Source organism: Callithrix jacchus, chromosome 8 (assembly GCF_049354715.1).
Source record: "Callithrix jacchus isolate 240 chromosome 8, calJac240_pri, whole genome shotgun sequence".
Classification (NCBI taxonomy): Eukaryota; Metazoa; Chordata; class Mammalia; order Primates; family Cebidae; genus Callithrix; species Callithrix jacchus.
In genome coordinates, this window is record NC_133509.1 from 3,350,393 (window position 1) to 3,372,169 (window position 21,777).

Sequence of the window (21,777 nt, forward strand, 5' to 3'; positions counted from 1 at the left end):
GTTTTAACCCAGGATAGTAAATGAATGAATGAAATGAGCAGAAACTTTCTCAACACAGACCTTCCCTCTCCCTCTGTAGGATTTCAGAAGCCGGGAGTTATGCTTGACCAAAAAGATACTTGCAGGAGTTAGTTACTTTTTTTTTTTTTGAGATGGAGTTTCGCTCTTGTTACCCAGGCTGGAGTGCAATGGCGCGATCTCAGCTCACCGCAACCTCCGCCTCCTGGGTTCAGGCAATTCTCCTGCCTCAGCCTCCTGAGTAGCTGGGACTACAGGCATGCACCATTTACAATGCCCAGCTAATTTTTGTATTTTTAGTAGAGACGGGGTTTCACCATGTTGACCAGGATGGTCTTGATCTCCTGACCTCATGATCCACCCGCCTCGGCCTCCCAAAGTGCTGGGATTACAGGCTTGAGCCACCGAGCCCGGCCCTTTTTTTTTTTTTTTTTTTTTTTGAGACAGAGTTTCGCTCTTGTTACCCAGGCTGGAGTGCGATGGCACGATCTTGGCTCACCGCAACCTCCGCCTCCTGGGTTCAGGCAATTCTCCTGCCTCAGCCTCCTGAGTAGCTGGGATTACAGGCACGCGCCACCACGCCCAGCTAATTTTTGTATTTTTAGTAGAGACCGGTTTTCACATGTTGACCAGGATGGTCTCGATCTCTCGACCTCGTGATCCACCCGCCTGGGCCTCCCAAAGTGCTGGGATCACAGGCATGAGCCGCTGCGCCCGGCCTTGGAGTTAGTTACTTTTTTGTGTCTTTCTTTAGTCAGCACTCTGTGGGCCTCGCCTGGTACCTCATGTATAGGAGTGCTCTGTATGTGTTTGAATGATAAATGGATTCAGATTTCCTTAACATAAGCACAACTATTTTATCATTGTGTGTCTATTATGTGCCAGGCAAACTTAAGTCATATTTGCTCTTATAATGGTTGTATTGTATCTTGCCACTTAATATTGCTGTGTAACAAGCAATCCAGATCAGATCTTTTTTTTTTTTTTTTTCTTGAGATGGATTCTCACTCTGTTGCCCAGGCTGGAGTGCAGTGGCACGATTTTGGCTCACTGCAACCTCCACTTCCCAGGACCAAGCGATTCTTCTACCTCAGCCTCCCAAGGAGCTGGGGTTACAGGTGTGCACCATCACACCCTGTAATTTTTGTGTTTTTAGTAGAGATGGGGTGTCACCATGTTGGCCAGGCTGGTCTCAAACTTCTGACCTCAGGTGATCCACCCACCTCAGCCTCCCATAGTGCTGGCATTACAAGTGTGAGCCACCGTGCCTGGCTCAGATCCCAGTTCTTTACAACCACAAAGGTTCATTTTCCCCCCGCTCAGCTATTGGTTGGCTGTGGTTTGGTTAAGCCAGGCTGGTCTTGACTGGGCCAAGCCAGACTCCAGGTTTCCATATAGGTTGAGGTCTATCCCACATGTGTTTATTCAGCAGCCCAGGCTGCAGGGGCAACAAATATGCAGGCCCAGCTCATGTCGGGCAGATCACAGAGGCCTAAGAAGGCAAGTGGAAATGCTGGAAGCCTGTTAAGGCTTTGGCCTGTAACTGGCCCACTGTCAGATCTTTCAAGATTCCCTTGACCAACAAAAAATGCATTGTGAAGCCCCACATGAGCAGGGTGAGGAAGTACCCGGCCCGTTCTAGTATGAGGTGATGAAAAGTCATATGGCACAGAAGGTGGATATATATGGAGGAGAAGGTGCTGAGGGCAGTGATTCCATTCACAATGGCAGAGAATGGGTAAGAGGGAAATGGCACAGAAGGTGGGTGTACATGGAGGAGAAGGCGCTGAGGGCAGTGATTCCATTCACAATGGCAGAGAATGGGTAAGAGGGAAATGGCACAGAAGGTGGGTGTACATGGAGGAGAAGGCGCTGAGGGCAGTGATTCCATGCACAATAGTAGATAATGGGTAAGAGGGAAATGGCACAGAAAGTGGGTGTACATGGAGGCGAAGGCGCTGAGGGCAGTGATTCCATTCACAATGGCAGAGAATGGGTAAGAGGGAAATGGCACAGAAGGTGGGTGTACATGGAGGCGAAGGCGCTGAGGGCAGTGATTCCATTCACAATGGCAGAGAATGGGTAAGAGGGAAATGGCACAGAAGGTGGGTGTACATGGAGGTGAAGGCGCTGAGGGCAGTGATTCCATTCACAATAGTAGATAATGGGTAAGAGGGAAATGGCACAGAAGGTGGGTGTACATGGAGGCGAAGGCGCTGAGGGCAGTGATTCCATTCACAATGGCAGAGAATGGGTAAGAGGGAAATGGCACAGAAGGTGGGTGTACATGGAGGCGAAGGCGCTGAGGGCAGTGATTCCATGCACAATAGTAGATAATGGGTAAGAGGGAAATGGCACAGAAGGTGGGTGTACATGGAGGTGAAGGCGCTGAGGGCAGTGATTCCATTCACAATGGCAGAGAATGAATAAGAGGGAAATGGCACAGAAGGTGGGTGTACATGGAGGAGAAGGCGCTGAGGGCAGTGATTCCATTCACAATGGCAGAGAATGAATAAGAGGGAAATGGCACAGAAGGTGGGTGTACATGGAGGAGAAGGCGCTGAGGGCAGTGATTCCATTCACAATGGCAGAGAATGAATAAGAGGGAAATGGCACAGAAGGTGGGTGTACATGGAGGCGAAGGCGCTGAGGGCAGTGATTCCATTCACAATGGCAGAGAATGGGTAAGAGGGAAATGGCACAGAAGGTGGGTGTACATGGAGGAGAAGGCGCTGAGGGCAGTGATTCCATTCACAATGGCAGAGAATGAATAAGAGGGAAATGGCACAGAAGGTGGGTGTACATGGAGGAGAAGGCGCTGAGGGCAGTGATTCCATTCACAATGGCAGAGAATGAATAAGAGGGAAATGGCACAGAAGGTGGGTGTACATGGAGGCGAAGGCGCTGAGGGCAGTGATTCCATTCACAATGGCAGAGAATGGGTAAGAGGGAAATGGCACAGAAGGTGGGTGTACATGGAGGAGAAGGCGCTGAGGGCAGTGATTCCATTCACAATGGTAGAGAATGGGTAAGAGGGAAATGGCACAGAAGGTGGGTGTACATGGAGGAGAAGGCGCTGAGGGCAGTGATTCCATTCACAATGGTAGAGAATGGGTAAGAGGGAAATGGCACAGAAGGTGGGTGTACATGGAGGTGAAGGCGCTGAGGGCAGTAATTCTATTCACAATGGTAGAGAATGAATAAGAGGGTAGAGCATACTTTGGGTCAAACTACCCTTTTGGGAGCTTGCAAGACCTAGGCTGGCGGGGTGAAAAGTCATAGGCATCTGGTGCAGGTACCAGCCCAGGCCTTGGCATTTCCTGTACATTAGCTGGCGTGCCCTCCTCTCAGCTGGCTGGACATCGGTCATACCCATTCACTGTGATGGGGCTCGGCGGAGCCTGATTTTCCTCAGGTCAGCTGTCATGAGCTGACAGGATGCCAGCTGTGGTGGCAGGAGGGTGACAAGCTGAGAGGGCAAAGAGGGCAAAGAAGGACCACAGTGTTGAAGGAGGTCAGGGCCTTGCCTCAGCCTAAGTCATACCTTTAGCAATAGTCAGTGACAGGTTAGCATCAGGGCCCGTGTACACCATGTCCCAATCTTCATAAGGACCTTAGGCTGTGGCTTCCAGACCCTTTTACGTCCAAAGAAACCGGCATTCAGGAGGTGAGGTGACTTGTCTTTAGTCAACCAGCTCAAAAGTGGCCGATGGGAGCCCGGCCAGCCTGTGACCGGCCTGGGGCCCGTCTTCCCACACCCCGGGGTTGTCTCAGTCTAGCGGAGTCAGGACTGGTGTCGTGCATTACAGTGTATTCTGGCCCTGTTATGACAGAGGCTGCTTCTTGGAAGAAGCCATGTGAACCTTGTGCCAATATGGGATGATATGGGCAAAGCAGAATGAATGAAATGCTGGCCAGTGATAAGCAGCCTTGCTGTTACTGCTTTGCAGTGGGCCATTTCTTTTTTTTCTTTCTTCTGAGACAGACTTTCACTCTTGCTGCCCAGGCTGGAGTGCAATGGCACAATCTTGGCTCACCGCAACCTCTGCCTCCCAGGTTCTAGTGATTCTCCTGCGTCAGCCTCCCGGGTAGTTGGAATTACAGGCATGCGCCACCACGCCTGGCTAATTTTGTATTTTGAGTAGAGATGGGGTTTCTCCATGTTGGTCAGGCTGGTCTTGAACTCCCGACCTCAGATGATCTGCCTGCCCTGGTCTCCCAAAGCACTGGGATTATAGGTGTGAGCCACTGCATCTGACCAGCAATGGGCCATTTCTTTACTGAAGAGCTGCTAGACTTTAAGGAAGAAAAGGCTCGCTCTAGCCACTAGTGAAAATGCACCAGGAACAGATGGGGACCAAAACGTCTTAAAGGCAAGGGTGTGAGGAGACAGACACTCACACGTGCTGTGTGTGGGATCAGAAATTCCCTGGGTTTCTATTTAGAGAGCAGTTTGGCCGTGGGGGTGCTTTTACTTGCAAGGAAACAAAACTCAAAGGTGGTTTGCATAGGACATTTAAAACAGTAAGAAGTGGTTTAAAAGTGGTTTAACTAGGACGTTTCAAAATGGCATTTGTTACCTCATGGAAACATGAAGTCGGGTCTGGGCAGTTGGGGAGTGAATCTGAAGACCCCGGCTTATTTAGTCTGTCCTAGTGTTAGTGTTAGTTGTTTGCCTTCAAGGTGTTTTCTCTCTATCTCAGTGTGGCTGCTGCTGCTCCAACCATTATGTCCTTATTCAGAGTGATGCCCAGAGGCAGGAAAAGAGGACAGCACAGAAAAGATGCAAATCAGCGGGTATCCTAAGTTCCCATTTTTTGTTTGCAAAAATAAAGACCTTTGCAATTTCCTTTTTTCCCCCCACCTAATACCATCACAATAAAAATCTTAATTTTTTTCAGTACCATAAGATGGTGGAAAAAAGGTTTTAATTTTTGATTGTGAATATATGTTTCTGTAACTGAGAAATACGGCTATTTCCAGGCCGTGGGGTTGGCGGTGTGGTTTTGTTTTTCATTTCATGAAATTTTCTTTTTTATTTCATGCCTTCTTGGCTGTTGGCATTTTATCAATGTCACTGTAGGTGTTGTTACCTTTATAATACAAAAGAAAGTGATAGGGGTTTTTCTTAGTGGGGTTGGGAGAAATTAAAGAGAGGAAACCAAGGCCTTAACAGGGGCGTTATCTGAGATGTGATTGTGGGAGGACAGGAGCGCTGAGCTGTGCATGATGGGCCTAGAGGGAGGATGGGGAAGGGAAGAAGTCCAGGAGTGAAATAAGGTCGTTTTTAAAATCTCTTCTGGTACCTGGTACAGTGTCTTCTACCCAGTAGAGACAAGTACACAGCTGAAGAATGAATGAGATTTCTTTCTTTATGAGATACGGAACCCCAGCCAAGCAGTTCAAGTCAGCAAGAGCGTCCATTCTGCTGGAAATTTATCTTGCAAAGAAATACGGCTGCCGCTTCCTACTTTTTCCTTGAGCTCCCAGAATCTCATTCATTGCTAAGGAATCAGCATGGGTATCTATCAGACTTCCTGTTCGCCATCCGTCTCCTACTGAAGCCAGCTGTCCCAGGATCTGGGTAATAAAGCCGTATAAGGTTTTTACAACTCAGGGTTGAGCAAAGGCAAGAGCCACTGTCTCCTGTTACTGTGTCTATAGTGTGTGGCTTCCATGGAGTTATTTTATTTTTTATTTTTTTGAGACAGAGTTTCACTCTTATTGCCCAGGCTGGAGTGCAATGGCACGATCTTGGCTCACCGCATCCTCCGCCTCCCAGGTTCAAGCGATTTTCCTGCCTCAGCCTCCCTAGTAGCTGCGATTACAGGCCCCCACTACCATACCCAGCTAAGTTTTTGTATTTTTAGTAGAGATGGGGTTTCACTCTATTGGCCAGGCTGGTTTCGAACTCCTGACCTCAGGTGATCTACCCACCTTAGCCTCTCCAAGTGCTGGGATTACAGGCGTCAGCCACCGCGCCTGACCAAACAGTTATTTGTTTATTTTTATTTATTTATTTATTCTTTTTGAGACGGAGTTTCGCTCTTGTTACCCAGGCTGGAGTGCAATGGCACGATCTCGGCTCACCGCAACCTCTGCCTTCCGGGTTCAAGCAATTCTCCTGCCTCAGCCTCCTGAGTAGCTGGGATTACAGGCACGCGCCACCATGCCCGGCTAATTTTTGTATTTTTAGTAGAGATGGGGTTTCACCATGTTGACCAGGACGGTCTCGATCTCTTGACCTCGTGATCCACCCGCCTCGGCCTCCCAAAATGCTGGGATTACAGGCGTGAGCCACTGCGCCCGGCTATTTGTTTATTTTTTAAAGCAAAACAAAGTTCTTTAATATCTTGGACTCGTACATAAAAAAATTGTTATCTTAATCATGTCCCTTTGATGACAGCAATAAACCACAGATAACAATTATGAGATAGGGGTTTTCAGTCTCACTGGCCAGCATTAGTAGAAACGTGTGCATATGCCTGCTGGATAGATGAAAGTATTAAATGTAGCAGTATTTTCAAGTATATTTCTCTTCCACATAGAAAAATAAAATGGGGTTGAAAGCCTTTTATTGGCAAGCGTGGAAGGAGGGAAGGTAGAGTGCCACCCTTACGTTGTGTCTATTCTTTATAACTCCGTTCCTTGCTGCAGGGTTCTAAGTTTGATTGTTAATGCTCTTGGGTTTTAGCATTTAGGCCTTCTACAGTGGCCACGGGATCCGCACCTTACTCAATGACAATAGCGTTGAGCTATGGTAAGATCATTTCCTTTGGAACAAAATGAAAAGCTTTCAGTGTTCACAACTGCAGGAAAATGTAAAAGCTTAGCCGGCCTCCTCTGCTATAGGGTGAAGAGTCCGTGTTTGAACACCATGCACTTTGCTCCTCAAATATGCAGTGAAATGATTCCAGGGTGCTTTTGAAATATGAAAAACAAATGTACCTTTTCGGCATGTGTGTGTATATATGTGTGTGTGCCTTTAATGAGTTCTTAGAAATATTTGGAAGAAAAGTAATATTACACATCTTTTTTGGGATGATTTTGGGGTCTAAAGAACCCAGTATCGTTGGCACATTCTGTTCCAGAGTTGAACTGAGTTACATCATTTCTTGAGAGAGAGAGAAAAGAAGAAGAAGAAGAAGAAGAGGAGGAGGAGGAGGAGGAGGAGGAGGAGGAGGAGGAAGGGAGGGAGGGAGGGAGGGAGGGAGAGAGAGAGAGAAAGTACATGTGTTTATGTGTGTGCATAAGTGTAACTATAAGGACCAAATGTCATGGTCACTTGACATGATCTTAGTATATATTCTCCTCTGGTTTGCAGATGGTCTATATTATATCTGGAAATTTTGTGACTAAGTTGTATAATTTTACCTGAATTCTGTACCTACGTTAGAAAGTAATAAAAATTAATGATACTTAGTATCATTCTTCTGTCACTCAACAGTGCTTGACACTGTTCTAAGTATTTAACATGTATTAACTTATCTGACTCTCATCATAACCCTATTCATTGCATTTTATTGATTAAACTTAGATACAGAGAGATTTAGTAACTTGTCCAAGGTGACATAACTAGTAAATGGTGGGGGTAGGTTCAAAACCAGGCAGTTTGCTATTTCTTATTTGAAGCTACAATTCATGAGAATTGAGCCATTCTCAAATGTACAGGTTAATCTTATAAACTGGAGAGTATTGTATCAGTGTTACAAATGACCTGTGGTAATCTCTCATCCAAATGCTGACCAGTTCTGACCCTGCTTAGTGTCCACAGTCTGGTGCATTAGGGTGGTGTGGCTGGAGATGATGTTATATGATCTGAGCCCCCTTGCTTCCTGACCAACATTTTCCGTTACTTTATACAGTAAAGAGGTACCTAACAGTTATTTGGCTGAGCATGGTGGCTCATGCCTGTAATCTCAGTGCTTGGGAGGCCGAGGCAGGTGGATCACTTGAGGTCAGGGGTTCGAGACCAGCCTGGCCAACACAGTGAAACACTGTCTCTACTAAAAATACAAAAACTAGTTGGGCATGGTGGTGGGTTCCTGTAATCCTAGCTACTTGGGAGGCTGAGGCAGGAAAATAGCTTGAATCTGCGAGGCGGAGGTTGTGCTGAGCTGAGATCACGCCCCTGCACTCCAGCCTGGGTGACACAGTGAGAGTCCGTGTTAAAAAAACAACCAAAAAAACCAACAACCAAAAAACCCAAACCAAAAAAAACAGTTATTTTAGTTATAGATCTGAACTGCTTTGAAAGATAGTAAGTTTAGCTAGTCAGCATGAACACCTTTTAACAGAGTCAGTTGTCTCTTTTCTTGCCTTAGGAAGAAAGATGAGTTCCTTCAGTTCCCAAACGAGTCCTCCATTCACACGAGTGACTTCACCAGAATAAAATCTTCCTACTGCTGCAAAAAGCAGCTAATGCTTTCAGAAGCTAAATAATCCCAGGGTGTGACTCTTGCCAGTTTCTTTTATCTGAAGCCTCGGCAGCTGCGTGACCAGTGATTCACCCTTCTTGAAATGAATGCGGTGGCTCGTGTCATGCACAGATGACAACTGAATGCCCAGGTCGCAGCCTTTGCGTCTGGCCCTGACGGGTTGATAAGAACGGGAACTGGGCAGGATGTATTGCACAGTGATTAAGGGCTTGAAGCTGAGAGCAGTGCCTGGCACCGAGTCAGACGTCAGGAGAACTTTGCTGCTCCTGTCGGTGCTGTTGTCCATGGGGCTCTACCACGTGCCATGGACTGTGTTAAGTACTCCATGCGCATTGCCTAATTTAATTCTCATCACATTCCCATGAAGTAGGCGATGCTTTTGTTTTTATCCTCATTTTCAAATGTAGAAACTGAAGCTCAGAGAGGTTAAGATATTTGCCCATAAGACCATGCAGCTGGTAAGTGGTTAGAAGTATGGTACAAACCAAGTTAAAAAAAGTTCTTTTAAGGCCAGGCACGGTGGCTGGTGCCTGTAATCCCAGCACTCTGGGAGGCCAGGGCGGGTAGATCACCTGAGGTCTGGAGTTCGAGACCAGCCTGAACAACGTGGAGAAACCCCGTCTCTACTAAAAATACAAAGTTAGCTGGGCATGGTGGTGCGTGCCTGTAATCCCACCTGCTTAGAAGGCTGAGGCAGGAGAATTGCCTGAACATAGGAGGCGGAGGTTGCGGTGAGCCTAGATCGCGCCATTGCACTCCAGCCCGGGCAACAAGAGCGAAACTTCGTCTCAAAGAAAAAAATGGTTTTTGTTTGTTTGTTTATTTGTTTGTTCTGGGACGGAGTTTCGCTCTTGTTACCCAGGCTGGAGTGCAATGGCACGATCTCGGCTCACTGCAACCTCTGCCTCCTGGGTTCAGGCTATTCTCCTGCCTCAGCCTCCCGAGTAGCTGGGATTACAGGCACGCGCCACCATGCCCAGCTAATTTTTTGTATTTTTAGTAGAGACGGGTTTCACCATGTTGACCAGGATGGTCTCGATCTCTTGACCTCGTGATCCACCCACCTCAGCCTCCCAAAGTGCTGGGATTACAGGCGTGAGCCACCGCGCCCGGCCAAAAAATGTTTTTTTTTTTAAGTAAAAAGTTTATAAATTATAATGCACAGAATCTTCTGCAAGTTTTCTTTTGCTTCCTCCTATTTATTTTTCAGCAAAGTTGCCTAATATTCTATTTCTATCACCATAGGTAAGTTTTGACCGTTCTTGAATGTCATAAAAAGAGAATCATATTCATGCAGTATGTACTCTTTGTATTTGGCTTTTTTCACTTAGTAATATGTTTGTGAAATTCATCCAGTCATGTGAAATACATGGATTTGCATGTAGCAATAATTTCTTTCCCTCATTGCTAAATATATTGCTCTGTTTCTTATTGTATAGTTCAATGTACAAATATACCTGATGGACTTCGGTTGTTTTTAGTTCTTGGCTGTTACTAATTGTGCTACATTTTATTTTTTTTTTTTGAGAGAAAGTCTCCTCTGTCGCCCAGGCTGGAGTATGATCTCAGCTCACTGCAACTTCTACCTCCTGGGTTCAGGCGATTCTTCTGCCTCAGCCTCCCAAGTAGCTGGGGCTACAGGTGCATGCCACCATGCCTGGCTAATTTTTTATTTTTAGTAGAGATGGGGTTTCACCATGTTGGCTGGGCTGGTTTTGAACTCCTGACCTCAAGTGATCTGCCTGCCTCAGCCTCCCAAAGTGCTGCGATTACAGGTGTGAGTCACCGTGCCTGGCCCCATAAGCTAATTTTTAAATTATAAAAGTAATAGAATCACTTTACAGAAACCAGAAAGTGGAGAAAAACCTCCCACAATAATTTTATTATTTAATTTTTTCCCTATAGTTTTAATTGTGGGGTATAGATTATTTTATGCTATCCCGTGTCCTTTGACATGTCATGAGCCTTTTTTCTTGATTAGGTAGGTCTTCGTTACTGTTTTATTATTAGAATATAGTAGAATATGAAGAACACCTTGTACCATTTAAATTTCAATCTTTTTCATTTTTAATTGTAATGATCAAAAACAATAGATGCTTATTGTAAAGGATTTGGAAAATACAGAAAAGTTTAAGAAGAAAATTAAAAGCTTTTCAGTTCTGCCATGAAGATAAACAGATGTTAATATGTGGGTATATTTCCTCTTTCCCCTCTGCTTTTACATACACATATATATATGTGTGTGTGTGTGTGTGTGTATTTACATTTATATATATATATATGCTTTTCTTTCCTTTTTCGTTTTTGGAATACAAATTGGGGTTGTTTCCTGCAAGCAAGGTACTGCTGACGGGGATTTCGGCTGGCCGTATAATGAAACAGGAAATGATGAATGGATGCCCAGGAGGAGAGGCGGTGGCGTTGGAGCTTTGGATCATATCGCCATTTTCCTATTCTATCTGGAGGAAGAGGGAAAGGGGAAAGGAAACGAGCCCCTACTGTGTGCCTGCCATGCACCTGGTCCCGCACTGCCGGGAAGGGCTGTGCGCTCCGGCTCCCAGAAAAGTAGACCCTGGCACCGTGGGAAAGCGGGACCCTCGTGGCAACGTGTTGTTTGAAAAACTAGACTTGCAAACATAATAACTGAGCGTGGTGGAAAACCAGGCTGGTGTCAGGGTGTAAACTGAGTTTTCTCAAAGCGGCATGTTGTTGGGAAGGTACACATACCTCTATTGTTTTAACCCGCTTGAAGATTAGCATGTGGGAACGGCATTTTGAATAGAGGATACAATACTTTATCATTTGGTGCAGAGGCCTCTGATTTTTAGCAAAAAATTGCCCCTAAGTTTCCTCCAAGTGTGTTAAATCCATTCTTTTATTGTTTAACCATGAATATTTTAAAAATATTTATTATTTTGAAAATTCAGGCCCTTTACATTTTATTTTTCCTCTCACAAATTCTTCTTTCCTTTTGTTTTTAGTTAGCACATCATTGTGCATACTTAGGGGATAACAAAGTGATATTTTGAGACACGGATACAATGTGCCATGATCAAATCAGGGTAATTAGTGTATCCATCACCTCAAACATTTGTCAGTCCTTTGCCTTGTAAACATTTGAAATCCTGTCTTCTAGCTCTGCGAAAGTGCACGATAAATTACTGGCTTATTTCTCCTGTCTAGCTGTAACTTTGTATCTGTTCCCAGCTTCTTTCTATCCTCCTCTCTCCAGTCCCTTTCCTAGCATCTGATAACCATGATTCCAGTCTCTACATCTTCAGGATGGAATTGAATCCCCAAATCCTAGTTGTAGTCTAGATTTGAATACTTTGTGTTATTGGTCACAGTTTCGGCTGATTTTTTTTTGAAAGGTAGAATCTTGTTTGTGAAGCCATGCTTAATCACCTGAAGACCCAGGGCATATGTCGTTTCTTTCTTTCTTTTTTTTTTTTTGGAGGCGGAGTTTCGCTCTTGTTACCCAGGCTGGAGTGCAATGGCGCCATCTCGGCTCACCACAACCTCCGCCTCCTGGGTTCAGGCAATTCTCCTGCCTCAGCCTCCCGAGTAGCTGGGATTACAGGCACGCGCCACCGTGCCCACCTAACTTTTTGTGTTTTTAGTAGAGATGTGGTTTCATCTTGTTGACCAGGATGGTCTCGATCTCTTGACCTCGTGATCCACCTGCCTCGGCCTTCCAAAGTGCTGGGATTACATTCTTCTCATTCTTACGCCTGGCCAGTTTCTTTTTCTCTTTTTTTTTTTTTGGCTAATAAAAATTCTGTATGGAGAAAATAGAAAAAAAAAAAAAAGAAAGACACAAGAAATGGGCAATAGTACAATTCTGATTTTACATCTGCATGACAAAGATCTCTGAGTTTTGTCTTCAGAGTGGAATATGGAATCTGTCCATTGAGGACTGCAGGCTGGGTACAGTGGCTTCCACCTATAATCCTAGCGCTTTGGGAGGGGAGCCTCCAGCACTGAGCCTGGAGGATTGCTTGAGCTCAGGAGTTTGACACCAGCTGGGCAACATGGAGAGATGCCCCCATCTCGTTGAAAACTTAGACTCTAAATAAAACTCACTATTTTCATTCTTATTATTCTTATTTATTACTTGGAGATATCCTTAGAGGCTCTAGGTGTGCAAGTCTCCTTGATCCTATACTAAATAGCTGTAGAAATTGCTGTGTTTCTAATACCTTTTTTTTTTTTTTTGAAATGGGCTCTTACTGTGTCCCCAAAGCTGGAGTGCAGTGGCACAATCATAGCTCACTGCAACTACAAACTCCTGGGCTCAAGCGATCTTCCTGTGTCAGCCTCTCCAGTAGCTGGGACTAGAGGTATGCACCATCATGCCTAGCTAAGCTTTAAATTTTTTGTTTGTAGAGATGGGGGAGGGGGGTCTGGCTATGTTGGCCAGGCTAGTCTCGAACTCCTGACCTCAGGCCTGTCTTGGTCTCCCAAAGTGTTAGGACTACAGGCGTGAGCCATTGCACCCAGCCTCTTCTCATTCTTATGACTGCTTTTTGTGGTTCTTGTTACTTTCTGTTACTGAGGCCTGTTAGCAGCTCATGCTCTTGTTTTGTTGCTTCTGCTTGGCTTTGGGCTAAGAATTTTAACTTCCATCTGTGTGAGGTTGTGTGTGAAGGAAGCTAGGGTTTGAATTGTGTCTTATACCGGGTGCTGTGCTTAACACAGCTTGTTGCCTAAAAAGAAAATGGTGGACTTCATAGCACACAAAATTTTGGATGCTCAAAGCCCATTTGAGCTTCCATTTACTTAGTTCCTTTCTCATTATAAAAATAATACGTGTTTGTGCTGGGCATGGTGGCTCATGCCTGAAATCTCAGCATTTTGGGAGGCCAAGGTGAGAGGATCATCTGAAGTTGGGACATTAAGGCCAGCCTGGCCGACATGGTGAAACCCTGTCTCTACTAAAAATACAGAAATTGCTTGGCCGTAATCCCAGCTACTCGGGAGGCTGAGGCAGGAGAATCGCTTGAACCTAGGAGGTGGAGGTTGCAGTGAGCCAGGATCGCACCATTGTACTCCAGCCTGGGCAACAGAGTGAGACCCCAACTCAAATTAAAAAAAAAAAAAGTGCATGTTTGCAGTGGAAATGGAAGCATTACAAATATGTGTTATTTAAATGCAAAGTTCCTGTTTTAACATCTCTAGTCATAACTACTCTTTAGGGATTTGAGTTTTTAAAAAACGTTTTCTGTAACTTTGTTATTTTACAGAGATGGGTTACTCTATAACTGTTATTTTGGTGTTGATTTTTGTATTTTAAACAATGTATTTGGACACTTTATATGTCTGCGTATGTAGATTTCTGTTGCTTGTTGTTTTAAATAGCTTCCTGGTGTTCCCTGGTATAGATATATCATAATTTAGCCAATCCTTCATTAATGGATATTTGGACAATTGCAAATACCTCATATATAAGCATTCGTACTCTCGGAGGTGTTTGTACAATTCTTCTGTTCAGGGTTCATTACTAGAAGTAGGATTGGGTGGTATATACATTGAGTCACCATGCCCAGCTGCTTTTTTCTTTTTTTAAAAGCAGAGTTTTCGGCCTCAACTCCAAACCATCTATTAGAATTTCCAAGAATGGGCCTCAGAGATTTAATTTTTTTTTTTTTGAGATGAAGTCTCACTCTTGTTACCCAGGCTGGAGTGCCATGGCGCGATCTAGGCTCACCGAAACCTCCGCCTCCTGGGTTCAGGCAATTCTCCTGCCTCAGCCTCCTGAGTAGCTGGGATTACAGGCACGCGCCACCATGCCCAGCTAATTTTTTGTATTTTTAGTAGAGACGGGGTTTCACCATGTTGACCAGGATGGTCTCGATCTCTTGACCTCGTGATCCACCCGCCTCGGCCTCCCAAAGTGCTGGGATTACAGGCTTGAGCCACCGCGCCTGGCCTGAGATTTGAATTTTTTAAAAGTTCCAAACCCAGGTGATTCTCCTGGCACCCCAGTTCTAGAATACCTAAGACATTTTCTTACCAGCCTGAAAGTTTCATAAAGCATGTTCAATTCAAAGTTGGATGGTTCCGGAAAATTGTTCAAAATGCCTTCGACTTGATGAAGGGTTTTTTCCATTGCGTGCTGCAGAATCTAACCCAGTGGATACCCCTGCTGTCTGTTGGTTTCACAGTGTGTCTCCAGCAGCATCGTGAAGCTGCAGTGACTTGCACATAGTAGGTGCTTGGTGTTTGTCAAGTGAAGTACCCAATGGGATTGAGTTAATGAGCTCAAAGGCTTCAGCTGCCCTTTTCTGCCTTAGATTAAGTTACCGATGGGGCCTTTTTGTTTTCTGCCATCTCACCCCTAGGAAGGTATTTCCCAGCCCTCTGTGCAGGGTGTTAGCGCTACAGGCTCAAATATCTTGACAAGGCAGCAGGCAGAAGACACGGGAGATTCTAACTGCATGCGTGCATTATTTCAGATAAGGGCTGGACACTTTTCTGAATCTCCTAGAGAAACTGGAGGCGGTGGTTCAGATGATGTCAGAGAAGGCCACCGGCAAATCCTTTGCTATCATTTGGAGGCTGTACTTTCCACAGTGCCTGCCAGGACTTGATGTCAGGGAAATCTTTCAAGGACCCTTGATTGCCAGCTATTGACGAAGGGGTCTGTCTTCTCAGCGGCAGCCTCCACGGTGGTCTTGGCCAGACCAACCAGCCCCTGACTCATGCTGAGCTTTGTCAGCCAGGTTGAAATGCCCCTCTTTGGTGCCCAGGACAAACATGCTGGTTTCCTGGAAGAATTTGGGCCGAGACTCTGCCGCTAAGAAAATGATATTGTTTTTGCAAGTATGGGAGTGTGTTTCAAATGCGTCCCTCCCCACTGCAACAGCAGTAAAGTACTGTACAAAGAAATACGAGGTTAAAAACCACCTCCCAAACCCAGAAAACGGAATGTAAAACCTGGGAAGCCAAGTAACTCTTTACTGATGCCAAGGAGTTCATTTCAAAAGGGGATTCATTGACTGCAGGGATTTGGACTCTGCCCCCTTATGTGCCCACGGAGATCAATGGGCAGAGGCTACCCACAACCCTTTGTGGGGAAACGTGAATTCCATGGTAAGCCTCAGTGGCTAAAGCGTATTTGTTTCTCCTGGAAATAATTAGAAAAATATGTTCTCTTTGAAAGGCAACATCTGGCTGGCTGGAGGCAGGCTGGAAAATACTCAGTCTAAATAGATGGAGTTGACGTTGTGCAGAAGGAAAGAAACATCCCAAGGGACTGTCCAGTGGGCTTTAATGGCCATATCTAGAGAGGCACCCCTGCTCTGTCCCAGGGCTAGCTTCTTCCCTGGATCTGGGGGTTGCCCCTGCCTTTTAGAAGACAGATGCACAGCCCCAGAGCCCAGTGACCTCCCTGGACCCCCTCCAGGTCTTCCACAGAAGAAAGGGGCCTCCCATAGCACTGGCTCATGCCCAGAGCCAAGAGTTTGCTGCCCAGGGAGTGCCCCGGGCTAGTGGTCGGTGTCAGACTCGACTTCCCATCTACTTCCAGTGCAGCTGCTGGAAATGTTTCCTCCTTCTCAGCCCTTTCTCAGGGCTGCCTGCGTGCTTGCTCTTATTACTCAAGCCTGGAAGCCAGGGACCTGGAAGCCCAGCAGTATTTCCAGGAAAGTAGCTTATTTCTCTCGCTCGCTTCTCCCTGCTGAGCTTAGAAGGACCCAGCTTCGGACCTTGTGAAAGAGCAGGGCAAATCCCTTTTTTTCCCCTTCTTTCAATTTGCATCTACCTGTTGGCGAAGAAAGCAGAATAGCGTCTTCAGGGATTTTTGAACATTGAGGGTTTTTAAAATGTTTCATAGCGTGTAAGATATTTCCAAGTGAAGAACGCAGTTCTAATAAATCCAATGAGCCTGTCACAGATTTTCTGAAACCAAGTTTCTATGAAAAAGTATGGTGAGATGTTGAAGGTGCTTACTGAAAAGTAGGGGTCCTTGTAGCGAATGTTTTTGCAAAGGGTGCATTTTCAAATGAAAATGCCCTCAGGAGCAGCTTCCTGTAGTCATTCTGCAGCTACCTGGGTGTGGGTTCCTAGACAGCCCTGAGGCAGTCGTTATAAAGGGCCTAGGTTTGACTTCTCTTTGGTCACTTCCGCTTTTGTGCACGCTAAGAAGGCTCAGAGAACACTAGATTTCTTCCAGGTAAAGAGGTCATGGAATAAATCTTAGAGGAACTCAAGAGGGGCAGCCTGCTTTGAAGCAGTCATTAGCCTAACATGGGCAAATTCTTTCTACGAATGGAGTTCACGTGGAATTGGGGGATTCAGTGGGCCGGGTGTCCCCGGAGCCGTAAGACCCCTGCAGCTCCAGCTCTGCTACTTGCTTGCTGTGTGGCTTTGGGCAAGCAATCACTCGACCTTTCTGAGCCTTGGTTTCCCTCTGATGGGGGTAGAATTGGTAACTGCTGGATCATCTGATTACTGCAGACCGAAGTCCTGCCTCTTGCCCTGCTGTTAGGAGGTGGGCTTCCTGAATGGCTTTCTGTGTACATGAAGAATTTCAAGGCCTTCTGTTAAGGCGGTCAGAGCAAAGTTTTAGCATTTACAAGAGGCTTTGGCCTGATTTGCTACCACTTACAGCAAGCTGATGTTTGGACACTTTTTCCTTTCTTTGTTTTTAAGTAAATATGATGAGAAAAAAGACTCCTCATCTGTTCTGTTTTGTGAGTTAGTTCTAACCACTCAAAAAAACAGTTAAAGAAATATTTATGAAAAAATAGGGTGTTTTGCCAGGCACAGTGGCTTGTGCCTGTAACTCCTGCACTTTGGGAGGATGAGAAGGGAGGACTGCTTGAGACCAGGAGTTTGAGACCAGCCTGGGCAATAAAGCGACACCCTATCTCAACAACAACAAAAAAACTTAAAAGCAGCCAGGCGTGGTGTGCGTGCATGCTTGTGCTCCCGGCTGCTTGGGAGGCTGAGGCAGGAGGGTCACTTGACCTTGGGAAATTGAGGCTGCAGTGAACTGTGATTGTGCTATCACACTACCTTGGTCTAGGCGACAGAGTGAGACCCTGTCTCAGAAAAAAGGCAGGGTGGTGGGGCTTGACAATTTGTTCCATATCTGAAAGTATTAGGAAAAATTATTCTCAATTTTTTTTTTTTTGAGATGGAGTTTCGTTCTTGTTGCCCAGGCTGGAGTGCAAAGGGGCATGATCTTGGCTCACTGCAACCTCTGCCTCCTGTATTCAAGCAATTCTCCTACCTTGGCCTCCTGAGTAGCTGGGATTTTTTTTTTTTTTTTTGAGACGGAGTTTCGCTCTTGTTACCCAGGCTGGAGTGCAATGGCACGATCTTGGCTCACCGCAACCTCCGCCTCCTGGGTTCAGGCAATTCTCCCGCCTCAGCCTCCTGAGTAGCTGGGATTACAGGCACGCGCCACCATGCCCAGCTAATTTTTTGTATTTTTAGTAGAGACGGGGTTTGACCATGTTGACCAGGATGGTCTCGATCTCTTGACCTCATGATCCACCCGCCTCGGCCTCCCAAAGTGCTGGGATTACAGGCTTGAGCCACCGCGCCCGGCCCGTAGCTGGGATTACAAGCGCTCACCACCACGCCTGGCTAATTTTTGTATTTTTGGTAGAGACGGGGTTTCACCATGTTGGCTGGACTGCTCTTGAACTCCTGACCTCAGGTGATTCACCCACCTCAGCCTCCCAAAGTGCTGGGATTCCAGACATGAGCCCAGCGGAAAAAATTATTCTCTTTAGTATTTTCAAAATATGTGGAAGTGAGAGGGGACAGTGGAAGTTAGGAGTTAAGTGACCTGACTAAATATCTGTGTCCTGCTGAAAGCTTGGAGAAAGTGGGACACTCAGGAAGAAAACAGTCTGTCCCACAGTCATTTGCCATAAGCAGCGGAAAGCAGAGCAAACCATGATGTTTATTTTGGTAGAGGGAAAACGGAGTTAGGTTTCTCAGGGGCCCCAGACCTCAAGGATGATGAACACACACATTCATACACGGAAGTCACTTCCGCTGATAGAAATCCTTCTCTTGAACGTCTTACCCAGAGACGAATCATTCCGCAAACGTGCGCTCCCTGGGTGAGCCTTTTGGAATTGAAGAATCAGTTAGTAAGACATGTTACTTTTAAGCCCCAAAACAAAGTTTGGACCGTTTTCCCAGAATCTAATTTTAGTTTAGGTTATTAGAGATGAGGTCTCCCTGTGTTGCCCAGGCTGGTCTTAAACTCCTGGCCTCAAGCAGTCCTCCCACCTCAGCCTCCCAAGTAGCTGGGACTATAGGCGTGCACACCGCACCCAGCTCATTAGTGTCCTTTTCTATCAAGCAGCATCGAGTTTCGTAGGCTCCCTCTTTATAAAGAGCTATGCTCTTGAAATTGCCTTCAGGCCAGATGTAGTGTTTCACACGTGTCAGCCACGCAGTTTGGGAGGCCGAGGTGCTGTGGATCCCTTGAGGTCAGGAGTTTGAGATCAGCCTGGTCAACATGGCGAAACCTCGTCTCTACTAAAAATACAAAAAAAAAAAAAAAATTAGCTGGGCACAGTGGCATGCACCTGTAATCTCAGCTACGCAGGAGGCTGAGCTAGGAGATTCGCTTGAACTTGGGAGGCAGAGGTTGTAGTGAGCAAAAATTGCAGCACCGCACTCTAGCCCGGGCGACACAGTCAGCAGACGGTGGAGTGTTCTGGAAGTTTTCCCATCACCACCTCTCTCTTTCTGGGCAGGCATTTTGACTGTGTCTGTGTGGTCTCAACATGTGAACATGTGTGTGTGGCAGGGAGGGAGGAGTGAGTGTAAAGAGGTCCAATAACAACAATTGAGAGAGAGAAAAAATAAATTCAGTCTGTTTCTCTCTCCTCTCTCTCTCTCTCTCTTTCTCACACACACACACACACACACACACACAGACACCACACAAATTGCCTGTTGACTTCCTGCCTCAGGCATGTGTGCATTCATTGATGATACTGGGAAGTAACCACTGCGGAGATGAAGGCTGCGGTTCTGACTTCCAGGAGCTCCCATCTGCATTGGGCAAGTTGATTAGGCACAATCTCAGTCTATGGGTGGGGTGAGGCCAGCGCTAGGTGGGTGCGTGTGTGTGTGCGCGCGCGTGCAAGCCGAGAACAAGAGTTCTGAAATCTGGTCCAGGGAGAGTCAGGAAGGTAAGGCCCGAGGAAAGTGGGCTGGCAAGCTCAGGAAGCAGAGGGGCTCCCTGCATTTGGAGACCTGGGAGTAGGTGCAGAGCCTGGGCAAGGGAGGCACGTGCGGCTGGAGAAGTCTGGGGCTTGGTCTCGGATTCCATGCTGAGGGGCTTGTGTTTTCATCCTGAAAGCAAAAGAAGAAAGAAACCGCTGCGTAACTGTCAGGCCGAAGTACAAATCTGAAAAGATGAAGTGCCAGGGGGAGAGTGGGTTGGAAGAAAACAAGCCTGAAGGCCGAGGGCCAACTTAGAAGGCCATGGCTGCAATCCGAATGAGACGTGCCTGTGGCTCTCATGAGGCCCGCGGTGTGGGCATGGGGAGGTGTGGCTGTGGCTCTCATGAGGCCCGCGGTGTGGGCATGGGGAGGTGTGCCTGTGGCTCTCATGAGGCCCGCGGTGTGGGCATGGGGAGGTGTGGTTGTGGCTCTCATGAGGCCCGCGGTGTGGGCATGGGGAGGTGTGCCTGTGGCTCTCATGAGGCCCGCGGTGTGGGCATGGGGAGGTGTGCCTGTGGCTCTCATGAGGCCCGCGGTGTGGGCATGGGGAGGTGTGGCTGTGGCTCTCATGAGGCCCGCGGTGTGGGCATGGGGAGGTGTGGCTGTGGCTCTCATGAGGCCCGCGGTGTGGGCATGGGGAGGTGTGCCTGTGGCTCTCATGAGGCCTGCGGTGTGGGCATGGGGAGATGTGCCTGTGGCTCTCATGAGGCCTGCGGTGTGGGCATGGGGAGGTGTGGCTGGGAGGGTTCTGGAGGCAGGGTCAGCAGGAAGCACCCACCAATGTGGTGTGAGAGGCAGAGGGAGAAGGCAGGATGCTTGCAGGTCCCGGGAGGGTGTGGCGTTGACTCTGAAGCCGCGTACCATGGAAGCCAGGAGTTCTTAGGAAGAGCCGGGTGGCCCTGGGACTGTCAAGGCTTGTAGGCGTTTTGAACCTACTAGAACAAGAATAGGACAGGTTCAAAGTTGAGTCTAACCAGGGAGTTGTTCCTACAAGAAAAAAGGAGAGAAAGACGGCCACTGAAACCACTGCTTGGTCTGAAAAATCACGCCGGAAGGGAATTAGACCCGGAAGTTCCCTGCAGAGCCTCTCCACCCGGTGCCTCCTGTGAGGACCTCGCCCTTTCCGAGCCTGACAGACGCCACGATCCTTCCATTCTGGAAGATGAAAGGCACAAGCCGTTAGCTCAGAAGGTACTTTAGCCAAGACGGTGTCAGGTCTTGACCAGGGAGGACTCACCACTTCAAGGAAGCAGAAGCCTGTCTTAGCTGGGGGATCGTTTGCAGCGTGAGGACGAGGCTGGAGGGCGCCTGGCCTAGGAAAGGAGGCCGGAGAGGACTGTGGAATGACACAGACTCCGTCACCGTCCCAGCTGTCGTCTGTCAGCTTCGCAGTCAAATTACGTAGAGTCCGTATCCTTCAGTTCTGTCATTTTGCAAGGTCGTTAAGAAGATTAAATGTGAGTCTAGGCAAAGCGCACAAACAGGACCCGCCTCATGAGAGTTCGCAGTAAACCCCAGTTCCTTAGTTGACGGGGAGGACGGTTTATAGCTGCACTGGGTGGGAACTTTGGCTTTATTTCCTACCCTTGGCCTTCTGACCTCAACGAGGCTCGATGCCCGTGGCTGACTGCCGTCTTCTCTCGCCTCTTCCACACCACGTCGCTGGCTACGTCAGCAGATGGTGGAGTGTTCTGGAAGCTTTCCCATCACCACCTCTCTCGTTCTGGGCAGGCATTTTGACTGTGTCTGTGTGGTCTCCACCTGTGAACGTGTGTGTGTGGCAGGGAGGGAGGAGTGAGTGTGAGGACGTCCAGTCAACAGTGGAGACAGAGCAGAAGTGAGTTCAGTCCACAGTATCGGAGGCTACATCATCTGCTAAAAACCTGGAGGAAGTCTCATGTTAACTCCTGGGGAACCTGTAGACGGAACCGAGCAAACTGCCTTTGCAAATGCTCAGCTCTGCCTCTGAATTTTCTCCTGGCTTACAGGGAGTGCTCTTCAAATCTTGTGTTAATCGGGATGCGTTTGTGCTGCTTCCCTTCTTTTCTCTTCTGCTAAAAAAGTTAAACACAATCCTTAATAAGAGAATGAAGTTTGTCACCTTTGTGTCTTGTCAGAGTCA

At 47.1% G+C, this 21,777-nt stretch overlaps 1 protein-coding gene and 1 long non-coding RNA gene across 8 annotated transcripts in view; one reads left to right on the plus strand and one right to left on the minus strand.

Moving 5' to 3' along the window:
• CGNL1 (cingulin like 1) overlaps positions 1-21,777 on the plus strand; it is a 181,996-nt gene that overhangs the window by 14,540 nt on the left and 145,679 nt on the right. The gene's annotated exons all lie outside the window — the stretch shown is intronic.
• Positions 19,070-21,171, minus strand: LOC144577259 (uncharacterized). The gene is made up of 2 exons (XR_013520662.1): positions 20,434-21,171; positions 19,070-19,784 (listed from the first exon to the last, which is right to left on the minus strand). It is a non-coding gene; the product is annotated as an uncharacterized LOC144577259 (long non-coding RNA).